This window comes from Engraulis encrasicolus, chromosome 24, assembly GCF_034702125.1.
Source record: "Engraulis encrasicolus isolate BLACKSEA-1 chromosome 24, IST_EnEncr_1.0, whole genome shotgun sequence".
Taxonomy (NCBI): Eukaryota; Metazoa; Chordata; class Actinopteri; order Clupeiformes; family Engraulidae; genus Engraulis; species Engraulis encrasicolus.
Window position 1 is genome coordinate 11,451,257 of NC_085880.1, and position 15,000 is coordinate 11,466,256.

Here is a 15,000-nt window from a genome sequence, read left to right on the forward strand (position 1 = left end):
CTCTCCCCGGCTCACACACTCTCACACACACCGAGCGGAGGGAGGGAGGGAGGGAGAGAGGGAGAGAGGGAGAGTGCGGGAGGGAGCGGGAGAACGAGAGCAAGAGAGAGAGAGAGAGGGAGAGAGCGAAGGAGGGAGTTGAGGGGGCAGGCAGTCAGGCAGCGGTGAAGGAGAGTGTGGGGAGGAGGAGAGGATGTGAGGAGGAGAGGAGAGGAGAGGGGGAGAGAAGGAAGAGAAGGAGGAGGAGGAGGAGGAGGAGGAGGAGGAGGAGAGGGGGTCGGTTAGACCTCCCAGCCTCGGCGGCGTGTAGAGTAGAGAGCGTGGGCTCCCCTCCCTCCCCTGCTGGCTCTCTCTCTCTCTCTCTCTCTGTGTCTCTCTCTTCTTGCCGTTTGTTTCTCTCTTCTTGTCGTTTCTCTTCCTCTCTCTCTCTGGGTCGGTTGAGGCTCAGCTGGGTTTAGGGGGTGGCGTTCCGTCTCCTCTCCTCTCCTCTGCTCTTGTGGTCGTCTCCCTCTGTTTGGCTTCCACAATCTCCCTCTTCTTCCTCGTTCTTCCTCTCTTCCTCTCTCCCTGTTTCTCTCAGTCTCTCTCTCTTTCTCAGTCTCTCAAGCCGGCTCACTTTTTCACTCTTCCTCCCTCCCCTCTGGTTTCTTCACTCTCCGTTGCTCTCTGTCTCTCGCTCTCTCTCTGTTGCTCTCTCTGTCTTTCCTTTTACGTTGTTCTCTTGCTCTCTCCGTTGAGCGTGCTCTCTCTCTCTCTCTCTCTCTCCGTCTTCTCTCCTTCTTTTCTGTTCAGCAGACCTTCCCACTCTTCGCTGGTGACTCAGCCTGGGCGGATGTTGAAGAAAGAGAAAAAGAAGCGAAAAAGAAAAGGGAAAGGGAAAAAAATATCAGGGAGTGTATTAATTTTCACTCCATGGTTTGTATCTATCCTTCTTTCACCCCCTCTCCCCTCACCTCAAATGAAAGTGAAAGCCCACCTGGGAAACCCCAACTCTCAATGTCATTGTGACACAGAAACTCCACAGCACACAAGTGCACACTGCACACAAGGAAACTGCATTTATGCCTCACCCATGCAAGGGGGCAGCCTCGGATAGCGCCCCAAGGTAACAGTGTGGCGGGATGGTACCGTGCTCAGGGTACCTCAGTCATGGAGGAGGATGGGGCAGAGCACTGGTTAATTATTCCCCCCACCAACCTGGTGCCAGCAACCTTTGGGCTACAAGTCTGACACTCAACCGCTCACCCATGACTGCCCACTACAGTGTCCTATAGCCCGAGATCCATTTTTTTAGACATAGGCCTACGTGACTGTGGCATGGGAACTGCTTCATATGGTCAGCTACACATGACGAAAGGGGCTTTCCAGCTGTTCAGTTGTTCATGATTATTGAGGTTTGATTAAGTGTTTGTTGTAAATCCCTTTGAAATGATTTGGAAAATGTCATTCCCTGCCACATCATTGTTATATCTAAAGCATGGAAGCATCATGAAGGTGGACTTGGGATTATTATCCAAAGATTTAGTCCAGGACGTAGGGCTGCTGAGACCTAATGCTCTCTCTCTCTCTCTCTCTCTCTCTCTCTCTCTCTCTCTCTCTCTCTCTCTCTCTCTCTCTCTCTCTCTCTCTCTCTCTCTCTCGTACACACACACACACACACACACACACACACACACACACACACACGGGCGCGCGCGTGCGCGAGCACACGCACACACACACAGGATCAAACAATACACTTATTGGTCAGAGGCGCGGAACAGAGACAAGGCTGCCAGCCCAGCAAGCCTCTCCAGTATGTCTCCAGACCCCCTGCACCACCCCTCTGTTACACCCCTCTCTTGCACCACACCAGGTCCCTTGCTCCCCCTGTTGTACCCCTCTCCTAAACCCCTCCAGACCTCCTGCACCACCCTTCTTCACCCCTCTCCTGTGCCTCTCCAGACCCCCTATGCTCCCCAAGTTGTACCCCTCTCCTGTGCCTCTGTCATTACACTGTGCACTTAACACCTTCCTCTCCTGAGTACGTATTGGTACATACATTATACATGCACCGGCTTTCTAACTTTCTAACTCTTGTCTCTACATAAGACTTGTCTCTACATAAGAAGTCTTTAGCCCTGTGTGCTGTGGGGCTTTACAAGGCTCTTCTTGTCTTGTCATGTAAAATTTCAACAGTGGTTGTAGCCCCTTACGTGGAACACTGAAAAAGCTTTGCTACCATAGTTCTACACCACTATGACAGTATACAGGGCCTTTAGTAATATAGTAATGTATAGTATATATATAATGATTATGACCTGGTCATTGCCATGCTATCAGCTAATTTATAACAGGGGGTTGTGTCTTACTGGGTTAAGAAAGCAAGGCTAGGCTTTGCTAAACTGTGCTGAGGAGCCCTGCTCACTAGAAGAGGAAAAACCTGGCAGCAGAAAGCACAAGCTCTCTGTGTTCCAGTCATTTATCAAACCAACTGTTTCTGGTTAGTGCAAAATAAAAAACAAAAACTGTTAATCCAGGTATATGAGGTTATAACTAAAATCCCCCCTTTTTCGAAATGCAGAGTCACAACCAGAATATGGCAAGACTTTTTTGCCGTAAAACATGGCAAGACTTTTCGCCCAAAAACATTGCAAGACTTTTATCCTACATACATCACACACACGTTGTCTTACATACCATGTTTCTTACCAGTCCAATGACCCTTAGCACCCTGCGTGAATAATGATGCCCTGGTAAATAATATTGCCCCCAATATCAGTGTACAGTGTTTCCCCATAGACCAAGTAGCATTGTAGCATTGTGTGGTCTATGCATGGGAAACACTAGTCTGCATGTGAAATGACAAACACCAGAGGGTTTCTGGGCAAGCGTACTCACTGAGGGCTTTCTCTCTCTTAAGACTCACCACATACATCTAACCCTCACATCATCCCCATCGATTCTCACCACCTAACCCGTCTGTCGATGTCACCCATCTAACTGGGCGAATAGACCAGCCGCGACGCGATTGAATCGACAGAGAATCGCTTCTGTTCAGCAAGAGCAATTGAAGCGACTAGAGTATGTCTGTTGAAAGCAGAACGCAAGCATTCCAACATTCCCATTGGCTGTGGTTACTGACCTCTACACAGTCATTGGCTGTGGCGGCTTGTCGCCGAACCACGTCATAGCTCATTAACATAACATTCCTAGGAGTTCAACAACAAACTGTCGCTCTCGTCAATATAAAGTCAATTACTTCCGTCTCTCGCCTCGCTCATGTCGCGGCTGGTGTATTCGCCCGGTAAAGGTGATGATACAATTTGCAACTTTTTGAGCAATCTGTCTGGGCAACAATAGCGTAAGATGTTGTTTAGACTGTTAAATTAAACATATAGCATTTTATCAGGAGAACTTATGATAACTTGGGAGAACTTTTCATTAGGAGGTTAGCAGCAGGCAACTTTTTTCAACCATTCCATAAGAAAATGATGAGTAGTCAATCGTAATGTTGCCTGGCAACATTGCTTAAAAAGTTGCCCTGTGTATCATTACCGTAAGGGTTGGGGGGGGGGCATAGTATCATGCCGTATCATGCCGAGTTATTACCCTACCTCTCTGAATGTCCACTGCTTTGCCCCCGTCCTTCTTCAGGCGAACACATACAACCGCCTCTAAACAGCCATTAGGGAGTTCCCACTGAACTCCGTTAAGCCGCTAAATGGTGTCGCAATCGACGGGCTGACTGACCTATTGACCAGGTTTGCTCTCCTGTGAGCTTTTAACGCAAGAGCTCCTGGTCACACTGGTTCAGTAGGAACCATACATACAATACACAGCCTAACACAGAACTTCCCACATGTCACATCTACAAGACATGATGATCTGGGAATAGGATAGTCACATAACATTCAGCAAATTCCCTTGTTTAGTGTTGTTGAATAATTTGTCAATTGTGATTAATAATCATGATAATATTGATCCAAATAACCATGATCATTTTTTCCATAATCCTCATGAGCATTCACAGTCAGACACAGGCCCAAAACACAAAGCCATAGAAGGTTTTAATATGGAAAAGGGACACATGAGGTAACCTCCAAGATATAAGCATTTAAAATATGACCTACATTTTCTACCCACCCTGAACTTGCAGGAAAAAAAAACATTCTTGGCATCATAAGGTCACCCACATGAGCCGGCAACAGAAGAGGAGGGTGCTGTTAAAAAAATCAGAGGTTTTTGCTGCTGGGGGGCAAACCCTCAACTGAACCCGCATATGACGCTTAACAGACCACAACCATGACGTGTGGTGTACATGCTCTGCGCCATTGCCCCGATCTGCTCTGCTCTGCTCTGCTCCGTTCCATAGGAGTCCTCAGATGGCCTCTCTGGCTCCCTGTCTGGTTGTGTTGTATTGCGTGTTCCATCCAGTATTTTAAATGTGTGTCGGGGGGCTTGTGTGGAATTGTTCGGTCGGGTTGCTTGAGGACACAACATATCCTAGAAAGATTAAATATGTTATATTTGTGTCTTTTTTCTTAGAGAATCTCACAAAAAGGTCAGTCTACCACATACTGTAGGTTCAGTAAAGGGGTGGTGGGTCCACAAATGTCCAAAATTCATACCTTTCATCCAGCTGCTAGGACTTTCAACCCCTTTCCACAGGGCCTCTGTTGTAACTTAATTGTCAATTGCTCTTTTCATACATGAAAAGGTGGATCTTCTCCATGTCTGCAATTTCGAACTTCCATAAATAGACACTTTTAGCTGCAAAACTTTGGTCAAACTAGAAAACATTAGTTTATTATTTACACAATATCCATGAAAAGATCAAATTTGGCAATGGGCAGCACAGTCACAATGAGCAGCATAGTTGCAATACCTACGCCACCGTCCTACACAGTGCACCTTTAAGGATCTAATTTCATTATGGCATTGCTGTGTCTTTACAGCAAAGAGTGAATGGGCCCACCTGTACTACAAAGAGGCTACACTAAGAACTTGAGCAAGGGCACTTATTGACACCGTCCAAGGCAAGCCAACACAGCCTCTAGCACTCTATGTGCATATGAAAGTGCCCAGGACATCCTGACAGTACAGAGTGTACGCTAAGGCATCACGCCTTACAGTAAGCTCTTCCCTGTCCCCTCTGGATTTAGGAACAACCTTAATCTGTTAACATGGCCCCTGAGGGCAGCCAGCAGCCTAAATGCTTGGCGCCTACCGCACGAAGGAAGACCTGACCTGAGAAGCCTAGCGTACAGTAGGAGACGAGAGGTCCCTTAATCTTTTAATGGGAGCAGGATGCGCCCGTAATAAGGTTAATGCAAATATTGAGCAGCCACTCTGGATTGTATAATTAGCCAGAGTAACAGGATACTATGGCCATCGCGTCTCCCTTTCTGGATTGCGAAACCAATCTCCATCTCCGTCTCCACCTCCATCTCAATCTCACCATTTAAGTGAGTGTTATTGGGGAAAACTGACTCTCGGCTACCGCACGAACAAGAGGTCAGAGTCTGCGGTGAAGCGCCGCGTTGTGCCAGTGACTCACAGTTCAGCTGCTGTGTGATCGGGAAGGGTTACTGTTTTAACGACGCACTCAGGAGTCAGACGCACTGTGTATGACATCAAGGATGAGACGTGTCGTGTGCTGAGTTCTATTCAACAACCGAGGCTGAGTGAAAGGAGACCACATAGAACAGAGAAAGCGAGATAGAGAGAGAGAAGAAAGAAAGGCAAAGAGACAAAGATGAGCGTCAAGGCTACTCTTGACGTGTGCGAATGCCAGGGAACAGACAGCGCTCTGGGAAACACGTTAGCACCACATCTTGAATCGGATACACACACACACACACACACACACACACACACACACACACACACACACACACACACACACACACACACACACACACACACACACACACACACACACACACACACGCTCTTAACCACAGAGACCTTCCTATGAATAACCACTTTCTTCTCCGCATGTAAAAAAATATGTCCTTTCTCACACGCTCACAGTGCCTATGGCACAAGATCTGTGCCTCTAACGCACACGCAGTGCATCATCGACAAATGTGACACACTTTTATGACGCTAGTTCTCCTCACAATTAACACTTTGTGATCGCATCTCAAGGATAATTCATTCAGAGTAGACAAACATACAACACACACAGAGGGTAAGAGGCTAATAGCCCAGTTATCTTACTGAGAAATGAAGGCACACTAAACTGAAAGCCCCTAAGAGGTGGGTATGATGACATGCTACATGTGAATGAGAACCACAAAAGGAAGCCTTCCAAGAATTCTGAGAGGCCTAACTCCATGTCAAATACGATTTGAGGCAGCATAATCGCAAACATATTTAGAAGTAGGGCTGCACGATATCAGAAAAAAAATGTGATACTCGATAACAGCATGCAATACCTCGATAACGATATTTAAACAATATTTAGAAATATAGCCGAGTGTTTTTCTTGTCACTAATTTGTCAGTCTGTGTGAGGGGCGTGGCTTTGGTCATGGCGGGCTTCTTGCATATTTGTTAACATTCAGCAAGTGATTGGAGTACACAGATTAAGTTTTACTTGTTTGCGATAATTAGGTCATTTTCACGATACACATATCGGCACTCTTGATATTATGATGTCAATACATTTTCGATATATTGTGCAGCCCTATTTAGAAGTATCTTTTCACAGACACATTACAACACAGATAACTGATTAAGCATTTGGAGCCAATCACGTACAGCGATTCACAGCATCTCTCTTTCCCTAAAAATTTCTAAAAGTTGTCTACCATGACTCCGAATAAAAGTTTTGACCAAATTTTAACACATATCCACTCATTGACGCCTACATGGAGGCCATTAACATACGATTTTATAACTGCATGAGCAAGATTTAATACCTAAACATTGCACATACTGTCTCATACAGTATTTTATTCTTTATTGAATCTATGAAACCAATAAATCATTACCAGCATTGCAATATGTTGAAGGCTGTAATCGCCACTGTCAACTACGGAGTGATCAAGCAGGATCACAGGTACACTGTAAAAAAGTGTGGTGTCAATGCTTCTTAAATACGGTAACTGTTCTGTTTATAATCCATATAAAGTATTTACAACACTGTGAAGAATCAATATACTCTAACATGGAGTCAAAAAGCCAGTGTAGTGTAACATCCTCCAGTGATATTTCAACTGTACAGCTCTTCATACAAACCCCAACTCCGGTGAAGTTGGGACGTTTGGTAAACAGTGAATAAAATCAAAATGCTATCATTTTCAAAACATTCAATCTATTCATTAGATGGAGAATAGTGAAAAGACAACATATTAAGTGTTAAAACCGAGAAAAAATATTGTTTTGGGGGACATATGTACTCATTTCTAATTTGATAAATCCAACACGTCTCAAAAGAGTTGGGACGGGGACAATAAATGGCAGCAAATGTCGAGGAAGACTAAAAACAAAACAAAAGACAACACTTAACAGATAAATACATTAACCGATGAGATGATTTTATATAAATAACAGTATTAATTCCTATCTTGGACATGATTTCACCAGCTTAAATGGTGGGTGTATTCCTTGTCATGTTTTGCAATGTTATCCTTTCTGTAGTGCTTACAGTGTGACAGGTCTTGACCAAAAGCCCACCATTTTATCACCTGCTGGTCCTTATGATGGAGCCAAACTGTTAAAACATAGTAGAAAATGCAATTTGACCTTACTATGTGGCAGTAATCGAAGATCTCCCTTCAAAATATAATGCATGAGTGGCTTTTCATGCTGTTTAAAACCCATTTATACCATTCAGCACTGTATTTAACTCTACAGATGAGTGAGAACATCTTAACCAATGCACTACTGCACCCGCATGCCATCATGGAGGCTGACTTTTGAAGTTAGCACTAACACAAGTTGGATGGTCCATTTTCACTGTAGCACAGGATGTGCAATGCTCTATTATTGTCAAAAAGAATGGACTTCTACAACTTCTGCTGACTTCTGTAAGCAAAGGACAGTTTCCCATGTCTTCTGGGTCTATTTCAAGTGAGCTCAGGTGCTTAGGAGAATGTTACACCCCTGTATCATTTGCACGCATTAAGCATTCTTAATATGGTCAATTTTCAATAGCTCTAATTCCTAGAGTGCTAGAGTGAGACTACAGCCAATATATATTTCATGATGTCATGAACCTATACAATGATTTTAGTTACAAAAATATGTCTTATATACACTCAATCGTGGTAAATCAAAGGGAATTCAAAAATGTATGTAATAACTATGGTAATTATTCCCTTTGCATCTTTAATTCTGAGTGACTCAGCCTCTCTGTGATGATCTTATACCTGGACACCTACAGTATATTGTCCGTCAGTACAATTCATTTTGAAATGTTCTTCTTTGTTGTTTTATCTTATTTGGATGTTTACTAAATTTCACTGATCCCCGTCCCAACTTATTTGAGACGTGTTGGATTTATCAAATTAGAAATGAGTACATATGTCCCCCAAAACAATATTTTTTCTCGGTTTAACACTTAATATGTTGTCTTTTCACTATTCTCCATCTAATGAATAGATTGAATGTTTTGAAAATGATAGCATTTTGATTTTATTCACTGTTTACCAAACGTCCCAACTTCACCGGAGTTGGGGTTTGTACTTACAAAAGATTGAGTTAAATCTGAATTAACTCTGAATACATTACACAGACTACAAACAAAATTGTTATTATGTTTTCCGAAACAGAGTTTATTTTAAAATCTTTAAGAGTTATATTAACACTGGTATTTTATTTGCGTTAGGATGTCCGGCACACACAAACACACGGACCGTAAAAGCAACACAGGTTCAGCTTTCAGCACCCTGCTCGTAAAAAGAGGAATGCATCATGGCGCTCTGTCTGCAGACTGTGCCCAGCAAACAGCTTCATTCATAACTTGTGAAGGCTCTGCGGCTTACAGTCACTTATGAAGGCTCTCTGTGAAATGTCTCCCTGTCAGCACATGCACACGGATTAAGAGGCCAGTCCGAGACAGACTGCACACTTAATAAGATTTATAAGATTCAACGCTGTGAAATGTATCACGTATGAATGTGCAATACTGCATACATGATGTAGTAACTTCAAGGTCCAATGTGTAAAGGATTCCCCTTCTCTTTATCGAACTTGTCAGAGCAGTGAAGAATAAAATGACAATACAAAACAAAGCATTTCGCCTCCCTATGATAAATAAATAAACATATTAAAACGAGTGTGTGGTCAAACATCTTTCTTTTGAACTACAAATTGTGTTGTGAAATGCCTCACACATTATATAACTTAAAAAAATGGAGTCCACTTCAGCTACTTCCACTTTTAACACTGTTTTCAGCTGATGTTAGTTCCACTTTCAGCAATGCATGCAAGATGTATGCATCAGATATGGTCGTGGATGACACAACTGATCAACTCTGTGAAAGTTCGACAAATAACGTGGCTTCTGTAACAGTCAATACACTTGTCTTTGTTGTGTCTCTAAACAATAGCTGCTTATATCTGTGTGAAACAAAATGTACTTCTACTGTCAACTGATAGCTGGGGGGAATGGCACATGCAGTAACGTATTTGTTTAACAGGGTACATTTAAAGTTCAGAAAAAGGAGAAAATCTGCAGACTGTTGCTGCTCACCGATTTATTCAACCTGTTTTAACCTCACACACTTCTGCCGAAGTTCACTGTGGTGCGCATCAAATATTATGATTTAGTATGATGTATTTTCGTTATAGTTTAGCATACAGCAGGGGTGCTCAACTAGAAACTGAAAAGGTCCACTCGCCAAATTTCGTATGTTTCCAAGGTCCAAAAAAGTCGCTAAGGACCGATGCAGAAAATAGCCTCACTCGCTGGCCGCACTGGCCTCTTGCTCACTCACTGAGTTGTCATAGTGATGATACTTTTATTTGTCATAAGACTGGCTTCGCAGAAATACACCTATAGATCGCATGGCAGCGAAATCTCATGTATAATTTATACATATTAAATACAGATGGATTTTGTCTTGGTCCGGATGACATTGCGTTTGGGTCCGCATCCGGACCTGGGTCCGCCAGTTGAGCACCCCTGGCATACAGTGTCTACACTAAACTGCTCTAGTTTTGTATTGTGTGCATTACCTCTGCTCAGTCTTTGTCTTTGCTAGTCAGCTGCTGCTTCTGGGGATGCGGCTAAAACGCACTGAAGACTGTGCAGTGTGTTCTGAAAGTTTGTCACTTTATGTGGAAGTGCAAGTGTTTGTAACTGAGAGATCGATTGTGATTGTTTGTAATTCTGTGCACACACACACACACACACACACACACACACACACACACACACACACACACACACACACACACACACACACACACACACACACACACACACACACACACACACACACAGAAACTGCAGATACCTTGGAGACTGAGGCAGTGGATGATGGTGTTCTGTTGTGTGTTGTGTCCTCTCTCTCTCTCTCTCTCTCTCTCTCTCTCTCTCTCTCTCTCTCTCTCTCTCTCTCTCTCTCTCTCTCTGTTTATCTGACTTCTCCTGTCTATTCCATCTATCTCGTGCTGAAATTAAACACATATACCTTGGGGATAATCCGACAGTTGCGCTCTGCAAACAGCTCAGCACCGCAGACTCCCATAACTGGGCTTGTGGCGGCAGCAGACGCAGCAACGCAACGGCATTTGCATGTTTATGGTACAGATCCTTACATCGTAAACATGCAAAACATCCAACTTAACGCCACCGCAAGTCATTCGACTTTGATTAATGACGTTTGACTGAGATTACTTTATCTCTTGCATGCTCAATCTAAATCTCTCTCTCTCTCGCTCTTTCTCACTATCTATTTCTTTCTGTATCTCTCTCTCAGTCTCTGTCTCTCACCCTCTCTCTTTATATCTCTCTGACTGTGTCTCTTTCTTTGTTTCTCTCTCTCTCTCTTTCTCTCTCTCTCTCTCTCTCTCTCTCTCTCTGTTTCTCTCTCTCTCTCTCAAAGTCTCTACCTCCAACATTACATGGCTTCAACATTATCTTTCTATCGGTCTTCCTGCCTGTCGGCTTGTCTGTCTGTCTGCACCTCATGTACTTCTGTCTGAATTGAGTGAGCATGTGCGCTGCGGGCAGCACGCGCTCGCAGGAGATCGAGGAACTGGAGCGCTTCATCGACTCCTGCGTGCTGGAGTACCAGGGCGAGGCCGTCACCGACGGGGACAAGACACAGGTCTCCCAGGTGAGCACGCTTAGGAGGACGCAAGACAAAGTAGCGATGGCGGCCACTGAGGCTGTTGAGGTTCGGCAAAACGCTAGCCCAATGTCTACAGGCCTTGTCTGGACTGAAATAAAAATGGACTTGGCTTCGATTGAGAAACTTATCTCAGTCGTTCTACAACAACAAGCAGATCTTGGTGCACGGCTTACCTCGCTTGATTATCCGCCACTACCTGGGCCTTCCACGGATGTCTCCATGACCCCCGCCCCGGGTAGCTCTGCCTGGTCTACGGTAGCTGCTGGCAAGTCTCGCCGCCGCCCTCCTCCTGTCGCGGCGTGTCGGACTGGGGCTGTTTCGGATCTAGTGCTCCACAACGCCTTTGCTCCTCTTGCTGATCTCCCTACGTCGCCTGCCCCACGTCGGAGTGGATCTGGATGTCCGGATGAACAGGGCAGCGAATCTTGCCCCTCGCCTGCTATCCAGCCAGGCCATCCATCACCGCGCCAACATGTAGCTCGCAAAGCTACCTCCAAGCGCAACAGGTCCGCAGACAGCGACGGCTCGAGTCCAGAGCGCGTTTCTGATAAGCGGCTCAGGCCAGGCCATCCATCACCGCGTCAACATGTAGCTCGCAAAGTTACCTCCAAGCGCAACAGGTCTGCAGACAGCGACGGCTCGAGTCCAGAGCGCGTTTCTGATAAGCGGCTCAGAATCTCTTCTCCAACGATGGCCGCAGCAGATTGCATGGCCTCTACATCTCCAACAGCGGATAGCTTGTCAAGCCATCGGGCTACTGCGATGCCTCTGTTGGCTAATGATGCTGGTGTCGTTAGCTTGTGTAGCCCGTGTCAAACACCACCGGCGTTGTCCACGGCTGACAGCGTCCCTCAGCGTCCAGATGGTCTACAACTTCCTCCTCGCACCTCTATACACTTTAACCGCGATGTTCAATGCCCTCCTGAAATTCTCATTGTTGGTGATTCGATTGTCAGAGATCTGATTATTCCTAGTGCTATCACGTACTGTATCCCGGGAGGAAGGGTTGTTGACATCTCTCATCTCATTCCGTCCCTATTGAACAGACATTCTTCCGTAAACACTGTCATTGCTCACGTGGGGACAAATGACGTCATGGCCCGGAACTCTGTGAAGCTACAGAATGAGCTGGAGACGTTATGTCTCACTGTTGAAAGCCTCGGGAAACGCTGCATAATGTCAGGCCCTATCCCACTTAGCTCCAGTAATTCAGAGCGTTTCAGCAGATTGCATAGTCTCCATACCTGGCTGAAACAATTCTGCAATCTAGCTGGTCATGATTTTATTGCTAATTTTGATATATTCTGGACCAAATCATTTTTATATAGATCTGATGGGGTGCATCCAAACAAACTGGGCCTACTAGAGCTAACCACCAACTTTATTCAGTTCATTGCTTTCAGCACACCTTGACATTCAACACAGCATGACCCAATCCAGTTCACAAACACACCCAGCTCTACTATGGGTCCTGCTGATAATTGCAGCTCTCCCTCTCCTGCTGTATCACTTGGGGATCAAACTACACAGGCAATAAGTAGCCCCTCTCATCACCTACAGATGGCCCTTCTTAATGTCAGATCACTTCGTTCTGCTGCTGCTTGCTCACCCTCCCATTCAAATACCTCCTCTGGCCAGCAGATGGCTCCTCGGAAATGTCAAAGCCTGCCCATCTGCAATGATATCTCCCTGCCAGAGACTGTCCTTCCTATTTCTTCTCCTGATATCCCTCTCAATAATGGACTAAGCCCTGAAGTCATGAATGCTACATGTCCATTGGAGTCTACCCCTGACGTTGTTCGCTTGGACAATCCATGTGTTTTTAAGGACAGAAAAGGCATTGGGTTAATCACCTCAATATCAGAAGTATATTGCAACGAGAGATAAAATGGACCACCTAAATATTTTAATTGCTCAAACTAACACTGATATCTTGGTTTTATCAGAAAACTTGGCTGAAGAGTGAAATTGATGACTCTGAAGTCAACCTTTCAGGCTACCAATTTATTTAGAATTGACAGGGTTGGGAGGGGTGGGGGTGTGGCTATTTACGTGAAGTCACATTTTTCTGTCACATTTCTGTATTCCTTAAGTGAACCTAAATCCTTTGAATTTATTGCACTCAAGGTTCATTATGGCACCAATAACAACTCCTTCATAATAGTTGGGATCTATAGACCCCCGTCAGCTGATTCTAAATCCATAGATCAGCTGGCAGAATTGATATCTAGATTCACTGACTCAGAAGTTCTAGTTCTTGGGGATTTTAATATTGACTGGCTAACTGATGCCTCCAAACATCTTAGAGATGTTTTCTAGAGTCTATTTTTGGATCAACTTATTAATGATCCAACAAGACCAAACTCTAAGAACCTTAGCAAATCATCTCTTATTGATCTACTTTTTACAAATAAGATGAACAAAATTAGCGCAAGTGGTGTTTTTGATTTAGGGGTCAGCGACCACTGTCCCATTGCCTGTATTAGGCACAGCAGCACTCTAACCAAAGCACTGCCTCACATTTTGGTTAAAAGAAACTATGAAACATTTTAATGAGCAAGCTTTTTTAAAATGATCTCTATGAAAGTGACATTCATCTAACAACTGAAATTCCTGATGCTGACTTGGCTCTACAGTTTTTCTCAAACTCATTTATTTGCATTGTTGACAAACATGCACCTTTTAAAAAGATAAGAGTAAAAAGTAGAACAAACCCATGGTTCACCCCTGAACTCTCTCTCTTTTTCAGTCAAGAAATAAGGCTTGGTCATTAGCAAGGAGGAGCAAGGATGCCTCCGACTGGACAAGTTTCAGGAAAATCAGGAAACAGATGTACATTATCTGTAAGAAAGGCTAAATCTGACTATTACTTTAACCTTGTCTCTAGTTCGTACTCAGATCCTGCAAAATTCTGGAAGGCTGTAAATTACAAAAACAATAAATCTGTGTACACCTATGCCTTCTTCAATTAAGTTTGATGATTGTCTACTACAAGACAAATCAGACATTTGCAGTGCTCTTAACAAACATTTTTCTTTAGCCAGTCAAAGTTTTGACAATAGCAATAATCATTCCTTTATGCCTAGGGCTGGACATGATATGCGTATCAGAGACAATGTCAGAGACGATGATCTGGAATTCAGGCTTCATCCTGTGTCTAAGCATACAGTGCTATCTGCTTTATTAGCAATTGATAGTCGCAAAATCCACTGGGAGAAGACCAGCTAGATCCCCTTTTTCTTCGCACTGCGGCATATATAATAGCAGAGCCATTATTGCACATTTTCAATTTTTCTATTTCCACTGGAGTTGTCCCTACACTATGGAAATTTGCACACATTACCCCGTTGCACAAGGGGGGTGATAAGACTGACCCTAACAAACTATCGACCAATATCCAAGCTACCGTGTCTCTCAAAAATACTAGAGAAGTTGGTAAATGATCAGCTCAAAGAATTTCTAAATACCAATAATATTTTGAGCCCTCTCCAATCAGGCTTTAGGCCTAAACATAGTACAGTTACTGCTGCTACTAAAGTAATGGATGATATTATCACTTCTCTTGACAAGAAAAAAACATTGTGCTGCTATCTTTGTGGACTTATCCAAAGCATTTGACACCGTGGACCATTCTCTGCTTCTACAAATTCTGCCTGGTATTGGTTTTAATGCAAGTGCCTGTAAAATGGTTCCAGAGCTACCTTTCAAAC

The 15,000-nt window shown here is 44.1% G+C and overlaps 1 protein-coding gene across 2 annotated transcripts in view; it reads right to left on the minus strand.

The window, feature by feature from the left end:
- Positions 1-15,000, minus strand: part of akt3a (v-akt murine thymoma viral oncogene homolog 3a) — a 220,154-nt gene that overhangs the window by 194,877 nt on the left and 10,277 nt on the right. For both annotated transcript variants that reach the window (XM_063190875.1, XM_063190874.1), the window contains exon 2: positions 1-824. This exon is cut by the window's left edge and continues 117 nt beyond it. The gene's annotated coding sequence lies outside the window, so the exon portion shown is untranslated. The remainder of the gene's footprint in view (positions 825-15,000) is intronic.